Source organism: Priapulus caudatus, unplaced genomic scaffold (genome assembly GCF_000485595.1).
Source record: "Priapulus caudatus unplaced genomic scaffold, Priapulus_caudatus-5.0.1 Scaffold473, whole genome shotgun sequence".
Taxonomy (NCBI): domain Eukaryota; kingdom Metazoa; phylum Priapulida; class Priapulimorpha; order Priapulimorphida; family Priapulidae; genus Priapulus; species Priapulus caudatus.
In genome coordinates, this window is record NW_014577534.1 from 17,908 (window position 1) to 24,910 (window position 7,003).

The following is a 7,003-nucleotide window of genomic DNA, read 5'->3' on the forward strand; positions in this document are numbered from 1 at the left end:
ATTATAATTGCCAGGTGGCGAGTGTGCATTAGTCTCGTACTGGGCTGGCAGTTGGAAGTTTAGCTGTTGCTATAAAAGGTGACTTGGATATAAGTGAAAATGTTCACGTGTTGAAACTAAGTAGGTGTCAAATTTGTGCTATCAGTCCCTTACTGGTGTCTGAGAAATATGCTTTGATGAACATCATTACTCACCCACTTTTATTTTCCTCTCTTTAAATTACCATCGAATTATTACCACGTGAACATATCAAAAAAGTTATTCCTACTGAAGTATGCTAGTGACGATAACGAATTACTGGATCACACATTGTCCGTGCTCATTGCAAAACATGCTCGTGGAGATAACCGTGACATTTCTTTTGCTTCTGACTTGGGCGGAGAAGTGGCTATATATAAATGCCCTCCATCAGACGAAGTTGTAATGGAACTGACAAGACTTAGTGACCTGCCTTTGAACTCGTGTCCATCAATAACGATGAGCAGAAATCCGACACACGAACTGGATTACCGGTTGAAACCCGCGTCTAGTCGAACGGGAAGGGCAACTGGGCCTCTAGTGAATTCACTCCTATTTTCACCAAATGGAACTGCAAAACAGGAGACCTTTTTTGCAGTCACCCCAATTTTCTAAATTCTTTGCGGATGTACACTTTGCTATATATGCATTCATCTTATCTACAGGTGTGACGTAGCCGCAAAGGAGTCGCTGCGCATCGACAACTATTTACATGGGTTCAGACAATCTTTACAAGATCTCTGCATCTGCATGCTTCAGCATTTCGCTAATCCTGTTAACAAACTAGCTATGGGGTCTAGAAGATGAGACCTCAGGTAATATTGAAAAGTGGCAACGCTAACCATTGCACTACCCCCTCGTTTCTGACAAATGCAAAGGTTTGAAAGACTACAACTTGAAGTCAACTTCACACGTGCAAACCTCTATCCATACAGCTAGTTAGTTGATAGATTGCGACCCAGCGGCGAAACATGCAGACACAGATCATGTAGACGGCTGGAGTGTTACCGGGGCACCAACCTACCTGTGCTGTGTGCTGCCATGGCGACACACCGACGTGTGAACCCGCTAACACTCTTACCAATGTGGACAGCTATTGTAACTATACTATACATAAGCCATCGCCAATATGGTGTGTGTAAGCGCCAATCATATAAGTTCATCCACTCAGAATAAGAGGCAAGTACTGTTGCAAACGAAAGGATGAGCTCTCAAGTGAACATCGGTAATTCTAGTATTGGCAATGATAAACACTACTGTATGGATCCATGGCAATCATATATGTTTCATGGTTTGTAGTACCCTGACATTTATTACAGTACAGACGGTATTACAACACAGGCGAGTACGTATGTGGCAGTGTCAGCAGTACTTGCATAGTATCAACATTGCCATTGACAACAATAATCACGGTACATGTACAAACTTACCAAGAGAAGTGTATCGTTAAGACTGCGGGTGTTCTACGATTTAATCACCATTGATCGGAGCTGCAAATAAATACTTGTGAACTTACTCAACGCGATTTTCTCTCATCTCGCACGATCGCGTACAACAATCATCACAGACAAGTAAATTATTACTGACGATGTACTCCTCAAGTCTAGCTGTGTACCGCCATGATGCACAACACTGCGGAGGCGTGGCTAACGGTACTTTTCAGATCTATGATTGGTGGATCCTTACGGCGGTACGAATGGGGTTATGGAAATCTACGAACAATGTTTACAGCCATAGAAATTATTATCAAGAGTGTATAATATAGATTATAGATATCTCTATATTATACGCTCCTGATATTATATATTAGATGGGGAGTTATAGTCACTCTGCATATTTCTGTTTTAACCAATGTTTTCTACGCACACGTGCATGTCGCGATTGAAAATGTTCACGTGATACTTAATCAATGCTGTTATTCATAAACCAGCATGACAGCCAAATGAAATTACTGAAATTAATTCATTAAGTATCAAATATACACATTACTCCGTATCATTATTACCAAACAAATTTAACTCTGATTAGGTTATTTTATGCTTATAACGCTCGCGAGAATTACATTTCTAAAACCAAATTATACTCCGTAAATTTCAGTTACACGTTTTCGCAAAAAGCATATAATCATCATTAGACCCTATGCGATGTCAAATTATCATAGCAACATAATCTCACGCGTCAAATTCATCTCGGAATTAATCAAAACCTACGTGCGTCAGCGGGTTTATCATAAAATAAAATTCATCCGGAGAGGTGTAATGTTGATGCACATTGTTGACTCGGCGGGTCTATTTCCCTTGTGTAACGTATGCCGTGGGTGTAGAATACTAATATGTGTACGGCTGTTGAAATTATACGATTGCATTCGTGTAGACATTTCTCGGTTGTCATTACATGACCCTCAGACCAAAAGCACAGCGAAGTGGAAATGACGCATCGGGTTTGGTTACACGACGGACGAGTTACTCCCGAATTTTAAAAATAAACTCGCCTTATGCGAATGAGCAACATACGACTCCATTAATGCGAAAATTCGGTTCTCGCGCGCGTGTGTATATTATATACGAAGTTCCTCGTACATAGTTTGATTCGAGTGGCTCCAGTGATCGCGTCGCCTTACATAAATTGAAACATGTGTCGGATTCCACATTGAGATTAATATTTAATAAATAGGATGGGCGGACGCCGCATCCTTCTTAATACGCTCTTGATTCTATGCACCTAAATCAAACTCTAACCCAAATCACAACCATAGTCAACGTCAACCCAAACACTTGGCCTATTCGTAGCAATCAATCGAAAACTAGCCCACTAATACCAATTTGAGTATATTGAGAATGAACGATTGACGTATATGTAAATGTGCCTTGCTCTACCGAAGTTCTATCTAACATGGATCGAGGATTAAGTATAGCGATAGCGAGCCAGTGTAGTTACTGTGGCAAGACTATAGAGTGAGGATAAATGGCGTGCCAACGTGAGAGTAAATGAGCTTCGCGATGGCCGATAACTGGCTGGCGCGGATAAATGACTTGTCCGTGGTGCGGAGACACGCCGGCGATACTCGCCGATTAAGCCATGGAACACACGCACGCGCGCACATACGCGCGCGTGCGTGTGTGTGTGTGTGCGTGCGAGAGAGAGAGTGAGATATATAGATAGTAGATAGAGAGAGAGAGAAAAAAAAGAGACATATAGAAAGAGAGTGCGCGCGAGAGAGAGAGGGAGAGAGAGAAAAGAGAGAGGGGGATATAGGCCTAGAAGAAGAGATAGATAGAGAGAGAACGAGAGAGAGAGAGAGAGAGAGGGGGAGATAGAGAGTGAGCAAAAGAGAGAACGCGAGAAAGAGAGAGAGAGAGCGCGCGCGAAACAGAGAGAGATAGAGAGAGAAAGAGCACGCGACAGAGAGGCAGACAGCGAACGCGAAGTCTTGGCGCCAGCCGTATTTCAGATATATAGATTGATTTTCTGTTCGTCGCAATCAACGCTACGCTGCGCCCTCGCGCTACGGCAAAATCTCGCTCGCAAAACCCACCAACAAGTAAACGCACGCGGTGTGGAGCTCGCGTCGTTTTCAAGCCGACAATCTGCCAAACTGTATCCTTCCCTCATCGCTATTTGATTTTTCGCAGCAGCGTCGTTTACTCTCGACTACGATTGCAACAACCCTTGCGCATGCATAGATTTGATTATGTTGTAACTCACTGTGATGTTCTTGCATCGAAGAATCAAAGATAGGTTCGTAAAGTTACATAGAAGTTTTATTCATGCCGTTCAGCTGGATGTACACCGCAGACTTCCCGGATCTTCAGGGTTAAAGCCATAGATATCATATAACAACTATGGTTAAAGCATATACCGGAATCGGTTATCACTAAAATGCGGAGTAAGTCCAGATGCGGACATTACACTTACGAATGCGGTTACTTCAGTGTAAGTTTCTATTGTGGTGTAATTAACTTACTTATTTAATTGCTGATTAACATTATATTTTATTTTGTTGTATATTACAATTTCGGCACATTTGAATACGACGCACGGGATCTTGATGGCGAACGATTGGATGCTTGAACTAAGATGGGCGTTGGTACGTACGCACGCGTGGCTGTACATTTCTAGCGGCTGTTTTTTGGCAACCCTGGAGTTGGCAGGCAGATAATATATCGCTGATGTTATGTTTGTGGGAAAGGACATGAGACAAGCTTGTTGTAAGACACGCACGCCGCGATAGATCCTCATGTGCACACATACGTGCAGTCGTGCACCCACACGCGCACGCACGCACGCACGCACACACGCATGTTTATATATACGCCTTAGCCCTGTCTCCCCTTCTCTTCTGCCTGCCTTACCCTTCATTCCTGCTTTCTCTTCTTCTTGGCTTACCCTTCATTCCTGGTTTCTCTTCTTTTTCTCTTTCGGCCTACTTTTCCCCCTTCTCTTCTTCCTCTCGTCCCTCTTCTGTTCCATCTTTTCCTATTCCCACTCTTTCACTTTTCACTATCTCTTTCTCGTCTCTTCCTCTCTTACCCCTCTATTCATCCTCCTCTCTTCCCCTTTCACTTCTTCTCACTTCTCCCTCTCTTCCCCTTTCACTTCCTCTCACTTCTCCCTCCCTTCATCATTCCCAGGTTGTTCGGTGTCCTTTGAGCATATCGCTCTAAAACTAAACGTTTCGGGGCTGTAACCGTGTTATAACCGTGTTATAACCGTGTTATAAACAAACCCCGCCGCGTATATCAACAAACTTTGCAAAGCGATTTCGGTATATTTTTGTTTCGGTACATTTCCAGTAGATGGAATTCATTTCCAGTAGTTACTTCTTTCACAGCAGGCCCGTGGGCATAGAAATAATATCAAGAGCGTATTAAGAAGTATTATCCTTCTTAAAGTGATTACGTCACGAATTTCTAGTAGTATATTTGTGTGTTATTTGTACAAAATAAAATGTATGGAAATACAAGTAGTGTTTCTGTTTACTTTTCATGCTTATATACCTTCTTTATATGCCCTAATCTGCCGGTGAAAAACAGAGAGACGCCAGTTTCTGAACAGTACTGGGGGAATTGTGTTAGACAACAGAAATTACCAAATCGTCTAGATTTTTGCAAATTTAACCAACGTAAAAACATTTTTATCCGGTGAGAGTTTGAAGATATATTTAGTAACGTTAGTTCTTACTTTTAATGTAAAAAAATTGCATTTTTTTTTTACAAATTTTACCATGGAAAATTCGTGACGTAGTTGCGTAGTTACGCTCTTGATATTATCAGGAGTGTATCAATAGGAGTGAGACAGACTAAAACCGGCAAAATTCAACATTTATTAGCCTTAGTCTACCTATGATTTATTGTGTTTACTTCGATAAACTTGAGCTCAAGTCTTGCCTTAATCATTAAACTTTATCCGTGTCTAATCGTTGGTCTCACAAAAATGACAAATCGGGAGATATCGGTCCAAACGTACAATGTGGTTTTTGAAAGTTATATCCCATTTTCTCGCTCTCTCTCTCTCTCTCTCTCTCTCTATCTCTACCCATAGTCCTCTCTAGGCTTCATCGAGTGGCAGACGCTAGAGCCTATAATGTGCGGAAGTGAAGTCCTGGATTTTTCAATACGGACGAGATACTAAGAGTACTCAGAGTATTCCCACCGCAACATCACTGCTGCGAACGCACCGCACTTCTAGCTGACTTTAACCGACAGGGGGCGCGCGCGTACGGGATGACGCCAACGTGATTATTAGCAACCGGCTCACGTCGACCGCCGCAGCTGTGTATGTATATGCATTACTGACCCGCCAAGATATTAGAGGTGCCCCTTAATAGAAGACACGTAATTTACATCGGATCGCCCCTACTGAATGCAAAGTGGCGTCACTGCTGCAAGGCAAAACTGCTGGCAAAAAAAACACAGACTGAGTGTCTTGCTAATGGCACGCTCGCGAGCGAAATTTGCGAGCATCTATATATGGATGGCTTCAGAGCGTGTGAGAGAGAGCATAAAGAAAGCTGCGTGCTGGCGTGAATGCAGATTACGTATAGCGGAGACGAGCTTACGACGAAAGAACGGTGCGGTGTGAACGCGGTGGGGACAAGGTGGCTGCTCGGTAGCAGGAAGAGATAATGAATGAGGGGGAGAAACTTGTGCGGAAGTATAGAGCCTGTTAGAGCATGCATAGTAGAGCATGCTGTTTCATTTTCTTCTTCTACTTTTAGTCTCCTCCGTTTAGTCTTCTTCTTCTTCTTCTTTTGGTCTTTTTCTTCTTCTTCTTCTTTTGGTCTTTTTCTTCTTCTTCTTCTTCTTTTGGTCTTCTTATTGTTCTTTTAGACTTCTTTTTCTTCCTTTAGTCTTCTTCTTCTTCTTCCTTTAGCCTTCTTCTTCTTTCTTCTTCGTCAGAAGAGATCATGAATGAAGGGGAAGAAGCTTGTGCGGAAGTATAGAGCCTGTTAGAGCATGCATAGTCGTGCATGTGAGTTATTCCTTATCTCCTATTGCTCTATCGTAATTAGTAAAATGCGGCATTGGAATGCGAATTTATCATATCAAACTACGGCTGAGCACGTGCTCCCCACTTTAGGTGTATAATTTCTATGTTATATATTTTGATTGATATCTAGTCAATAATCTCTCTATATTAACTAGTAGTACATATAGATCAGTGTATCTGTTATCGCTATGACTATATTAGGAGTATATGATGTAGATTCTATATTACACACTCCCGATTATATTATATCCATAGAAGTGAAGAGAGAACGTTTCTTGAAGAGAGTTCTCTCTTCACTTAGAACTCTTCTTGAAGAGAGTTCTCTCTTCACTTCTTGAAGAGAGTTCTCTCTTCACTTAGAACTCTTCTTGAAGAGAGTTCTCTCTTCACTTCTTGAAGAGAGTTCTCTCTTCACTTAGAACTCTTCTTGAAGAGAGTTCTCTCTTCACTTCTTGAAGAGAGTTCTCTCTTCACTTAGAACTCTTCTTGAAGAGAG